We start from the raw sequence: 13,667 nt of genomic DNA on the forward strand, positions 1-13,667 counted from the left end.
GTGGAGCCAGGGGATATGGGGAGAAGGCATGAATGGGGTACTGATTGGGGATGATCAGCCATGACCACATTGAGTGGCGGTGCTGGCTCGAAGGGCCGAATGGCCTACTCCTGCACCTATTGTCTATTGTCTATTGTCTATACCAGCATAAAAACTGCAGATGTGTACAGGGCCAGAAAAGGAGGTGCACAGAATCCTTGAATACTGTCAGAGGTTATGGGGAGAAGCAGGAGAACGGGGTTAGGAGGGAGAGTTAGATCAGTCATGATTGAATGGTGGAGTAGACTTGATGGGCCGAATGGCCTAATTCTACTATCACACAACCTTATCAGTTATGGGGCTCTAAGAACATAGAGGAGTACAGCACAAGAACAGATTGTTTGGCCCACAGTGTCTGTGCTGAATATGATGCCATGACCAACTCTTATCAGCCTGCACATAATCCATGTCCTTCCATTCTGGGGTGACCAGAACTCCATGCAATACTATAAATGTGACCGAACCAAAGTGCTATAAAGCTGCGCTGTGACTTCCTGACTCTTATACTCAATGCCCTGACCTATGAAAGCAAGCATACCATGTGCCATCTTTACCACTCTGTCCACTTGTGTTGCCACTTTCAGGGGGTTATGGACTTGGACCCCAAGATCCCTCTGTGCATTAAAAGGATTGTTCCATTAATTGTAACTTCACCTTTACATTTAACCTCGCATGGTTCAGGACTTCACACTTGCTTGGATTAAACTTTATCTTCCATTTCTCTGCCCATTTCTGTAGCTGATCTATGTCCAGTTCTATACTTTGACAGCCTTCCTCACTGTCCGTGATGGCAGCAATCTTGGCGACATTTGTGAACTTACTAACCAACCCGTCTATATTTACATCCAAGTCATTTATATATAGATATATATCACAAGCCACGTAAGTCCCAGCACAGTTCCCTGCAGAACCCCGCTGGTCAAGGACTTCCAGCCTGAATATTGTCCTTCCAGCTGAACCCTCTGACTTCTATCAGTAAGACAGTTCTGAACCCACATGACCAATATCAATCAATATCAATCCAGATGTTCTTGAGGAGGTTTCTGAGGTGAGAATTGAGGAAAAGTGTGGAAAATATTTAAACAGATATTTCTGGATCAGAAGCTATATAATAGATGTAAGTTAGGATAAGAGATTAGATTAGCTCAGGTTTATGAAACTAGGACATTTAGACCTGTATTTATAACTAACTCATGACATTTTCCACTTGATGCAGGCTGCAAAGACACTTGTATGGGCACTTCAATTCCATTTAGAGTCCTAGAGTCATACAGTGTGAAAACAGGCTCTTTGGACCAACTTGCTTTAGCCAAACAGCATGCCCCATCTGCAATAGTCACACCTGCCTGCATTTGGCCCATGTCCCTATTAACTTATCCTATTCATATACCTGTCTAAATGTTTCTCAAATGTTGTGATTGTACCCATCTCATCTACTTCCTCCTGCAGCCCATTCCATATACTAACCATCCTTTGTGCAAAAAGGATGGCCTTCAGGCTCGTATTAAATATTTCCCCCTCAACAGAAACATGTCCTATAGCCATAACTTTCCAAAATTAAGCAATGACAACATATATTTAAGTATCTTTAATGTGTAATGTATTTCACAGTTAAGGCAGCACAGTGGTGCAGTGGTGGAGTTGCTGCCTTACGGCACCAGAGACCTGGATTTGATCCTGACTGCGGGTGCTTTCTGTGCAGAGTTTGCACGTTCTCCCTGTGACCATGGGGGGTTTCTCCAGGTGCTTCAGTTTCCTTCCACATTCCAAAGACGTGCAGATCTATAGGTTAATTGGCTGCTGTAAAGAACCAACAGAGACACAAGACATCAGAGGTTGGAATCTTGAGCAAAGAGCAAAACTGCTGAGGGAACTCGGCGGGTCGGGCAGCCTCCGTGGAGGGAAATGGTCAGTTGAAGTTTCAGGTCGGGACCTTTCTTCAGAGTGAGCAAATAGAGTTTAATAAGGACATGGGACTTGTCCAGCAGGACCTACTAGGAAACACAGGAATGGCAGGAGGACATTTGTTCCCCCTTTTAAGCCTTTTCTACCATTCAATAACAAACCCATGTACAAATCGTGTACAAAATGAAGAGAGGGATAGATCGGGTAGATGCACAGAGTTTCTTGCTCAGACTATGGGAATCAAGAACCAAAGGATATAGGTTTAAGGTGAGGGGGGGAATATTTCATAGGGATCTGAGGGGTAACTTTTTCACACAGAGAGTGGTGAGTGTATGGAACAAGCTGCTGGATGAGGTAGTTGATGCAGGTAGTTTCACAACACTTAAGAAACATTTGGACAGGCTATAGGGATCAGGGAGTATGGAGAGAAGGCAGGTACAGGGTACTGAGTTGGATGATCAGCCATGATCATATTGAATGGCGGTGCAGGCTCGAATGGCCTACTCCTGCACCTATTTTCCATGTTTCTATGTTTCTATAAAACAAGAGGCAGAGTAAAATTGAGATCTCAAATCTTTGCCTGAAACCACATGTGTCAATGTATAAAGTGACCGCTTTGCCTCGGCTAATTTCTGACGGTTATCAATTTGGGCCATTGCATGGCAACTTAAATTATCCACTCCACTTGCCTCAAACAATCTCCATTGCCTAATTTTCGCGCAGCTCTTATCTTCCTCGCTTGCCTGCGCTTTCTTTGTCCCTTTGTCCCCCTTGTTCTCTCTTCCAGTCTTTTTTCCCCTCAACGCCTGTTACTTTTCCATCACCTCTTATCGTCAATAATGACTTTCACTCCCGTTTCCCGCTGCAGTTTCAGCCACTCGCCTTTCTGTCACTTTTCTCTGCACCCCTGTCCGCCTCTCTTTCCTCTGATATTTCCCCTTTCCACACGTTCCAGCCCTCGCCCTCTCTCCCCCTGTCCTCTCTGTTCTCCCTCCCCCTTATTAAAACAAATCCTTATCTTCTCAGAGTTTCTCTCCCGTTTCATCACCCCATCTTTCCTTAATAATTTATCTTCGTGAATTCCCCTCCTCTTTCAACACCCCCATTTTTTCTCTCAATTTAAAAAAATCTTATCTTCACTCTGCGTTTTCCATTCACCAACCCCCTCCTCTCTCTCACACTCCCCCTCCTCTCTCTATCCCCCCTCTCTCGCCCCCCTCCCTCTCCTCTCTCTCCCCCTCCTCCCCCCCTCCGACCGCCGGAGGGTTCCGTGTACTCGCAGTTAACCTTGAAGACAAGGAGAAAATCGGCGTGGAGTTGGATTGTATTGTTATTTTTTTAACGAACCCTCAACATATCTGTTCCCTAGCGGCGGCTCCGTGTGTTAAGGAGCAATGCAGATGTATTTGTGCAGCAGCAATAAAGCGTAGCCTGAGGGCTCTCTCAGGAGCTCCTGAAACACACGAGGAGCAACCGATATGAGTTTGCACATAGAGGCTGGAGCTTGGGACAATAACTAAAAATGGTTAATAAGACTTGAACAGGGTTTTATTTTTTCTTGTGGTGGTGTCTGTGGGACATTGCTGTCCGGTATCACTCTCAAGTGTTTGTCGGGACTGAGTGAAAGGGGAGTGTGTGTGTGTGTCTGTGTGTGTGTCTGTCTGTGTTTGTGTGTGTGTCTGTGTGTGTGTGTGTGTGTGTTTAAACTGTGTGGTGTGTGTGTGTGTATGTGTATGTGTGTGTGTCTGTCTGTGTGTGATTGTGTGTCTGTCTGGTTGTGTGTGTGTCTCTGTGTGTATGTGTGTGTGTCTGTTTGTATGTGTGTGTGTCTGTTTGTGTGTCTGTGTGTTCGTGTGTATCTCTATGTGTCCGTGTGTGTGGGACCGCGACTAGTCACGGACAATGGATTCTCGCTGAAGTTTCCTCCAGCGACCATGACCACCGCCACCCCGACACGAGGTATGATAATCAAGGTGCCCGTTTCTCATTACGCTCCCTAATTACTGTTTCGTAATTAGCACTGGAAATACAAAAGGATGAAAATGATCTCCCCAACCCCCCTCCCTTGTTAAATTACACGCCTCAGGCTGCAGCCCCGGAAAAAAAGGCAGCGAAGCGACGCGAGCAGCCCGTGGGGAATTGGGGAGGGAGGAGGCAAATGGCAACTTCACAGCTTCTCAGCCGACGTATTGCTAAATTACTGTAAATATTGAAGTGAATTAAAATTCCGTCTGAGCTATCCTCGCGACCGCTTTAAGTGTGTCTCCTTCCTGTAGCAAGGGGGGGGGGGGGTATCTCCTTCTCCTGTCTCCCCCCCCACCTCGTCTATCCCACTACTCTCTCTCTCTCTATCCCTCCCCACTACCCCTCATCTCCCCCAATCCTCCTCTCCTCCCATTTCCTATCTCTTTCTCCTCCCTCATTCTTCCTCCCCTTCCTCCCTCTCTCCTCCCCTCTCTCTTCCTCCCCTCCCTCTCTTCCTCCATCTCCCTCTCTCTTCCCCCATTTCTCTATCTCCTCCCTTTACTCACTCTCCCCCCTCGCTCTCTTCCCATCCATCTCTTCCTATCCATCTATCTCCCCCCTCCTCTCCCCTCCCCTTCACACTCCCCCCCTCTCTTCGTCAACTCCCCTTTCCTTCCCCTCTCTCTTCCCCTCCCTTCCCTTCCCTCCCTCTATCTTCGCCCTTTCCCTCTCTCTTCCCCCCCCTCTCTCCTCCCGACCACTCCCTCTCTTCCCCGTGTCCTCCCCTCCCCTCCCCTCCAGCCTCCCCTCCCCCTCTCTTTCCCTCTCTCACCTCCCTATCTCTCCCTCTCTTCCCCCTCTCCTCCCTCTCTTCCCCCTCCCCTATCTCTCCCCTCTCTCTCTTCCCCCTCCCCTCCCCTCCTCCTCTCCTTCCCTCCCCACTATCTTCCCCTCCCTCTCTTCCCCCTCCCATCTCTCTCTCTCTCTCCCCTCTCTCTCTCCCCGTTCCTCTCTCCCCACTCCCCCTCCCCTACCTTTTTCTCCCTCTCCCCTCCCTCTTTCTTCCCCCTCCACTCCCCCTCTCTTCCTCCCTCCCCTCCCCCTCTTTCGCTCCCTCTCTCCCACTGCCTCGCTCGTTCCGCTGCTTCATTATTCGCTTTAATTTGCATTGGACATATTTGTTTCTCTGCGTGGTTTGGTTGGGGTGTGGATTGCCGCCTTCAGCATTGCGGATCTCTCGACAACCTGCTTTGGAAACACCGCCTGCAATGCCCTTTTTTAAACTCCAGTCAATATCATCAACAAATTAAAAAAATATATGAATCCCAATTCCATAGCACCTTTGAGAACAAAATGAATTCCCAAGGCGAGTAACAGCAGTGCTTGCTACATGTTAAAAAAAAGGGCATCTTAGGAAGATATTAAGTAAAATGATCAAAAGCTTGATTAAGGTCGTTGTGAGGTTCATGTTTTGATGAGAGGGGTAGAGGTGAAAAGGTTTAGTCTGTGAATTCCGAAGCAGAAAGTTGTTGGGAGTTGATTAAATACAGGGGCGCTGAGGAGGCCGAAGCTGGAGATATATCGCATTGTTGTAGGGTTGGAGATCATAAAACGACTGTGGGTGACTAAGGGGAGACATTGGTTAAAACAAGAATGCACCAGAACTTTAATACAGGGACCCATTGCTTAACTGACACAGGCGGAGGGCCACCGTTCAAAGCCCATGATCCGTGTGTGTTGGGGGAGAGAGAGGTTTCGTGTCCTGTTAGCCTCCCCTTTCCCTCACCACCTACCATACGCTTCAACTTCACAGGAACTCGCAGTGCCTGAAATGACTGACCAACATACCAAAGCGGGGTTTTGTTTTATCTGGTTCCAGTCACAGTTCAGATACAAAAATCGAAGCGGCCTCCCCTTGAATTGTCCGGGCTAGAATTTTGAAACTGGGCATCAAGGGGCAGATTAAGTCTACAATTCCATTTTTTTTTTTTTTTTTGGACGTGAAAGAAAAATGTGTGGGCTTGCATTAAATAGGAATATGGAGTTAATCCTGCTGTCTCAGCTAATACCCACCCAGTCGACATCATTAATGTGGATTATCTGGTCTGTACCGCATTGCTGTTATTTTTTTGAGTTTGCAGTGCAGAAACTGTCTCCTGCTCACCACGGTACACACAGCAGAGACTACACAACAGCTACAATATATAATTATTGGCCGTAGTGATTTGCGGCAGCCTGAATGGATTGGATTCAGGGCGCATCTTTGAACTCCGAGAAGGTTCATTGACATTACATCAGTGACTTCACTTCGAAATTACTTTGTTTGGTGTAAACAGTTGCAGTGTATTCTGAAATGAACACGGGGAAGGGCAGTAGAAATGCGAGTCTTTTCTCCTCAACCTGAACGGCTCGGTTCAATTCAGCTCGCAATTGTAAACAACTGTAAACAAAAATAAACACACGGCGATTGGTAGAACGTGTGGTTAATAGTTGATTACAGTCAACTAACTGCCCTTTGTCCTGTACCTACCATGCCAAATTCCCGTCTATGTCTGCCGAATGTGCACGTTGTCTGAAATTACTTTGTGAGCAATGTCTAGGATAGAACAGTCTGAGGAGACTGCATTAGCTCACCCGGCCACATTCGTGCATTTAATACCACGAGGGGAAATGTAGGTAGTTATATTATGAACGAGTAAGGATTGTACATTTGTAATATCATGCAAGGAAAACGTATGTGATTTTAGGACCGAACATGCGTTGATGGGCATTTTGCGTTCCCTTGAAGTGTTGTGCAGTCATTCTATTTAAGACACTCATCCTACAAATACACAAACACGCATGCACTAACAAGAAATTGCAGAGACAAACATTGATACACATAGACGCGCACACAGGGGCACATGCATGCATGCATGCACACGCACACACTTAAAACATTCATATATATACACACAAACAACACACCCACACACAGAGTTTAAACACATACTTACACACACACACACACACACGTCTGAAGAACGGTTTCGGCCCGAAACGTTGCCTATTTCCTTCGCTCCATAGATGCTGCTGCACCCGCTGAGTTTCTCCAGCTTTTTTGTGTACCACACACATACACACCGTTTGAAAACCGTTAAACACTTACACCCACACATACATACTCACATAGAGTGTAAACACACACACACACACACACTCACAAAGAGTTTAAACACACACAGAGTCTAAACACACAGACACATATACACAGAGTTTAAACACACACACACACACAGAGTTTAAACACACTCACAAACATACACACACACTAGCTTTAGCTGCATATTTCATCATGAATATTGTTAGTGATTGAATGCACTGCTATAGAAACATTATGTGGCCAACACCAGCACACCCACCCCTGGGCCACTGGGGGACCAACTGGACTTCCCAGTGAACCTCACATTAAGTGGATTAAATTGATCTGCTTTGCACCAGCACCCAGCATCAGTGCGTTCCAATATCAAAATATTTTGTGTGAAAGGAGATTCTTAATTTGTTTTGGCAACACCTTCTATTTATGTGCCTCCTGTAACAGAGCAAGGATTTCCAAACCACTTCATCAGCTTGCTTTCAGAGAAGCATTGATGTCGAAGCCACATAAGGAGATATTGAAACATTTGACCACATGTTTAGTTAAAGAGGTATATTATCAGGGATGTCTCGAATAGACAAGAGTGTTACAGAAGCAGAGCAATTAAAGTCAACTTGGGCTTAGACAATTGATTTTCATTTAAATGGAGGGCCCCTTATTTAAATGTTTCCAGATAACACAAACATTGGAAGCATGGTGAAGTGTTTTATTTAAGTTCTTTGTCCGATCTTGATATGCTATTCCTAGGTTATGTAAGCAGAATATTTAACCAGTGGAAGCATCACTATTAAATTCTGCCATTTCCCTACAGTTGACAGCTGTGTTTTTCACAGCCTAGGTTCCTCATAATTTCCTCCTGAGCTTCCCCTGTCACAGCCATACTCCTCTCCTTCACAGTACCCTTTAACACCCTCGACCAGACCTCTGGTTCACTGTCCGCACCTTTTCTTATTTGGAGCAGCGTTGAATTTTTTAAGTAAACCCGTGATTTATAAAGTGTATTTCATGAATTTAGAACATATCAAAGTACTTTGCAGTCAATGACATACTTTGAACTGGTCGCTATTATAAATACAGAATAAAAAACGCAGTAAATTTGGGTACAGTAGTCACACTAACAAATATCTAACAGAAATTTGGTAACTATTTTAGTGATATTGTTTGAGGAATAAATGTGGTACATCTCAATAAAATGGACGTACGTGTAGGGTGTTTACTTCAAATGTTTCCCCGGATGATGTCAAGAATTTGATGTTTGGTCAGAGGGGAAGAAAGACTTAAATTGGAGACACAAGGAACTGCAGATGCTGGTTTACAAAAATAGACATAAGTTGCAGATGCTGATCCGTCTGGGGTGGGGTGGGGGGGGGGGGGGGAGGGGTGGAGGGGGGGGGGGGGAGAATGGCAAATAGAATTCAATTCAAAGAGTGTGATTCATTACGTTTGTGGAGTACAAAAAGGACAATGCATAATGAGTGGTAGAATCGTGCACAATGAAGATGAACAGATGGATCTTGGAATGTATGTTCTAGGCAGCTGGGTAAAGACATAGTTTGGTTAAGAAGGTAGAAAGATATCCTCTGGCCTGCCTGAAACTTGTATTTGAGCGCAAAATGTTGTCTATGGCCAAGTGTTGTAAATTGACAGGCTCTAAGGCCTAGGAATGTGTGCTGAGGAGCATGTACACTGTACACCTTATACAAAGCCTTCATGGAGAAGGGCTACAGTTTAAAGTATTCCTGCCACTTCAGGCCAAGTGGCTAAAATCCATGTTCAACCCGATTGATGAAGCTGGCCATGGTATCGAACTAAATTATTTTTAAGTCTTAAATTATTTTTTTAACCTGAGTGATTTTTAGAATTGTGGCCAAAATCAACAACATGTTAAAAAGGATCAGATGTTATTGTGGTTTGAGAGGAAAAGTGGAATAGTACAGGTTGGGAGAACAATGTGAGAAGGTGAAGTGACCCCAAACTATTTGCACAATGTCATTGCTAAATAATAAAATAAATCTTTGATATTATTGTCATTGGACTAACATGGTTTATAATGTCCTGAATATTCTATACTACGTCAGTGTGATATTTTTACAAATATTTTTTCCAAAGTTAAAAAACCATACTTGCATTTTTACTCCTTTTACTTCTATTTTTACGAAACTGTTTTATTTTATTGACTAAAGTGTAAAATATAGAAGCATGGAGATTGTGCTTGAACTTTATAAAATTCTTCTCTAAAGCAGCATTTACGTCAGGCTGCAGAGACAGTTCATACACATATTGTCTGGGCTGGAGAGAATACATTTTGAGGAGAAAACGAGATTTGGTTTTTAGGAAGAGGGGAAATTTAATTAATGTGTATTAGAATAAAAAGAGGATGAAAGGAAAATGAAAAGATGAATTTCTCAGAAAAGAGTGGAAAGCCGACATAAATGTAAGGCAAAGCACAAATTGCCGGAGGAAGTCAATGGGGCAGGCAGCATCTCGAAGGGAATGGACTGGCGCCGTTTAGGGTCATAGAAACATAGAATTATAGAAAATAGGTGCAGGAGTAGGCCATTCGGCCCTTGGAGCCTGCACCGCCATTCAATATGATCATGGCTGATCATCCAACTCAGTATCCTGTACCTGCCTTCTCTCCATACCCCCTGATTCCTTTAGCCACAAGGGCCACATCTAACTCCCTCATAAATATAGCCAATGAACTGGCCTCAACTACCTTCTGTGGCAGAGAATTCCAGAGATTCACCACTCTCTGTGTGAAAAATGTTTTTCTCATCTCGGTCCTAAAAGATTTCCCCCTATCCTTAAACTGGGACCCATTTTCAGACTGATGTGGCTTCCCGACCTGAAACCTCGCTTGTCATTCCCCCCCACAGATGCTGCCTGACCTGCTGAGTTTCTCCAACACTTTGTGTTTTCCTCAAGATCCCAGCATCAGCAATTTCTCGTGTCTCCATAAATTTGAGGCGACTTGTAGGAGGTTTTGAGGAGTTTTGTAGGATTTTTCCTCCCCAGGAATTTTGGAACTCGCTGCCTGAGCTGAGTGGATGTAGAAACCTAGGTCATATTTAAAAAAGGTTTGGATGAGCATTTGTAGAATTTTGTCCAACATCATGGTCTGAGTACTGGGATGTTGGAGTAGCTAAGTTAGATAGAGCTCTAGGGGCTAGTGAAGTCAAGGGATATGGGGAGAAGGCAGGCACGGGTTATTGATACGGAACGATCAGCCATGATCACAATGAATGGCGGTGCTGGCTCGAAGGGCCGAATGACCTCCTCCTGCCCCTATTTTCTATGTTTCTATGTAAGTAGTTCTTTTTTGCCACCACAAAATCTGAACTATGAACTCTCTTGGTTGCATTAGGGACTTTAGGCTTTTGTTTTGTTTTGCACTAATATTGTGTTTAAAACATTTTTAGAATGTTTTTTGAGTTTGGTATATTATGTTAACTATTGAGTACTGCTTTAAGAGACCTGTTATGTTGTTGCAAATACACATTTCATTTCTCTGCTTTAGTACACATGATAATTGAACACTCGTTTTTTGGCACCGTGGGAGTAGGTGCTTACGTCAGTGCATTGCATTTCAGCTTTAGTTCTGAAGCATTCTTGGACTTAATGGTTCTATGATAAATGTTGGCCATGGCAACTTCCTCCTCTACTTCCACAGAGGGAGTGTGGCATGTTATGTACATGTAGAGTGATACAGCGTGGAAACAGGCCCTTCGGCCCAACTTGCCCACACCTGCCAAAATGTCCCAGCTACACTAGTCTCACCTGCCTGCCTGCCTTTGGTCCATATCCCTCCATGCAGGAGTAACTCGGCGGGACAAGCAGCTTCGCTGGAGATAGGAAATAGGTGACGTTTCGGGTCGAGTTTGAAGAAGTGTCCTGACCCTGAACGCCACGCCACATTTCTATCCATGTTCTCCAGAGATGTATGGGAAGGAACTGCAGATGCTGGTTTACACCGAAGGCAGACACAAAGTGCTGGAGTAACTCAACGGGACAGGCAGCATCTCTGGAGAGAAGGAATGGGTAGGAAGGAACTGCAGATGCTGGTTTACACCGAAGGCAGACACAAAGTGCTGGAGTAACTCAACGGGACAGGCAGCATCTCTGGAGAGAAGGAATGGGTAGGAAGGAACTGCAGATGCTGGTTTACACCGAAGATAGGTCTGAAGAAGGGTCTCGCCCCGAAACGTCACCCATTCCTTTCCTCCAGAGATGCTGCTGCCTGTCCCACTGAGTTACTCCAGCATGTTGTGTCGCGCTCTGGTTCTTTTTGCACACCACGTTTTCCGATTGCTAGATAATGCATAGGAATGCTGCCTAATGATAAGAAATCTAATATAATGTCCCAAGCACTGAGATCGGCTGGAAAAGAGTGGGTTAACCGCACACGGTGGCTGCAATCTCTCACGCAGTCACTGCTCCTGATCGCATTTGCAGCTTCGGAAGGCTGCAGCAAGAAGCGACTTAATCCTCGTTCAGTTAACCCATAACCGGGTCAGAAATCTGCCCAACGACCGTCTTCCCATTGGCTGTGGTTCTGACTGATGGAGCCAGTCGTGGTCAGGAACTGGGATTTTATTCTAAAATTATATATATATATAAAATATATATATAATTATATATATATAATATATATAGAATTATATATATATATACACAAGACGGTCTTGTGATGTTTTTTTGTTGTTGCCTTAATTGGAGAATTAGGTCATTTAAAAATATATATATATTTTTTAAAAAGGACCCAATTCTCCAATTCTCCAATTCTCCAATTAAGGCACAAAAAAAACCCAACTCACAAGACCGTGTCAAGAAGGGGGAGTCTTTTAGAGTTTATCGTGGTCTGACAGAAAAACAGACAGAATGGGTTGGGGGAAGGGTTATGACTGGTACAAATGACCTTGAATGAGGGGTGGGGGGTGCGAGAGATGCTTACTGCATTTTAATTTGCCACTAAGGAGTTTAAAGACGGGCAGGCTTTGAACACTGCAGCACAGAATGCTGCCAGATTTTTCTCCCAGCAAGTAATGTCCCTATCTTTCTGCTCCCTCCCTGCTCTGCTATCGCCCATCTGGCCCTCCTCCACCACCCTCCTCCCTCTGATCCCATCATGACCCTGCAAAGTATGGTTTTGAGTTTAGTGTGAACTCCGGAGAACGTCGAGAATCCCTCCCTCCGGCCTCTCGTTCACTGTTGCCCTTTCCCATTTCACCAGCTAACCCCAAGGTCGGGCTATATGCGTGTGCTGTGTTTGTTGCACCATTGCCGGCGACCGGCGTTAGATGCGCAGCCCTTGTTGTGCATTCAGAGCCTATGCTGCAAAGGCCGGCAGGAGACAGACTCTGCTCCTTATGAACCAGCTTCCCTTCAATGAGAATCCACAAGCTTCATTTTCACACTTTATTTTCTCCCGTTTGTCATGTTGTATATCGACAATTAGTGGCGCTGAATACACTGGCGACTCTACACTTCCACCCTGGCTTGTTACAATACAAGGCCAAATTCCATTAACCTCCAAATGACCCGCTGTACCTGAAATACCAAACTCGCCGTTTCATACAGTAGTTTCAGACATGGTTTCTTTTGTGCAACAACATTTTGTAGTCCTAAATGTTTAAGAAGGAACTGCAGATGCTGGAAAATTGAAGATAGACAAAAATGCTGGAGAAACTCAGCGGGTGAGGCAGCATCTATGGAGCGAAGGAAATAGGCAACGTTTCGGGCCGAAACCCTTTGGTTTCGTCCCGAAACGTTGCCTATTTCCTTCGCTCCATAGATGCTACCTCACCCGCTGAGTTTCTCCAGCATTTTGTAGTCCTACTCCACTTTATCACCTCCTCCACAGCCAACAACGAACCATTGTGGGCTCCTTGGCCATCAGTGCCGGCTCTAATTGTTCTGTACCTTTTCATACCTCTAGTTTCCCTTTTCCCTGACTCTCAATCCCGACCTGAAACGTCACCTATTCCTTCTCTCCAGAGATGCTGCCTGACCCGCTGAGTTACTCCAGCATTTTGCATCCATTTAAATAATAACTTACTTTTGAATTCTTCCTTCCAAAATGGATAATTTCATATGTTTTCCACTTTACTCCCATAATTTGATTCTTCACAGAAGCAAGAGTCTATGTTTGAATTTTCAATTTGAATGAAATCAATGTCTAAGCCTCCATAGCTCTCTGAGGTGGCAAATTTGAAAGATTCACCAAACTTGTGCAAAGAATAGTTGCCTCATTTAAATCCCAAATGCCTTCAACTTATTTTGATGCAGGCACTACAATTTCTGGACTCTGCATCCAGGAGAAAAATCCTTTTCCAATTTCCTATCGAGCTATTAGAAGATTGTTTTTACAACCGCTCATTATTCTAAACTCCAAAGAGAGTAGGGGTGACATTCTCAATCTATCTCCGTAGGATATTCTTGTCTCAGAAATCAGTCTGATGAATCTTTGCTACACTTTCTTTATCAAAATATTATCCTTTTTCCAGGTGAAGAGATCAAAATGGCACACAATATGCCAGGTGCGTTCTCAACATGGTCTAACATAATTGTAGGGAGATATGAGTATTGGTGTTAGTTTATTATTGTCATGTGTACCGAGATA

At 44.6% G+C, this 13,667-nt stretch overlaps 1 long non-coding RNA gene across 2 annotated transcripts in view; it reads left to right on the forward strand.

Annotated features, from left to right (window-relative positions):
- Positions 1 to 3,651: 3,651 nt before the first annotated feature.
- LOC116988396 overlaps positions 3,652 to 13,667 on the forward strand; it is a 57,143-nt gene continuing 47,127 nt past the window's right edge. For both annotated transcript variants that reach the window (XR_004415926.1, XR_004415927.1), the window contains exon 1: positions 3,652 to 3,903. This is a non-coding gene — a long non-coding RNA (uncharacterized LOC116988396). The remainder of the gene's footprint in view (positions 3,904 to 13,667) is intronic.

This window comes from Amblyraja radiata, chromosome 27 (genome assembly GCF_010909765.2).
Source record: "Amblyraja radiata isolate CabotCenter1 chromosome 27, sAmbRad1.1.pri, whole genome shotgun sequence".
NCBI lineage: Eukaryota > Metazoa > Chordata > Chondrichthyes > Rajiformes > Rajidae > Amblyraja > Amblyraja radiata.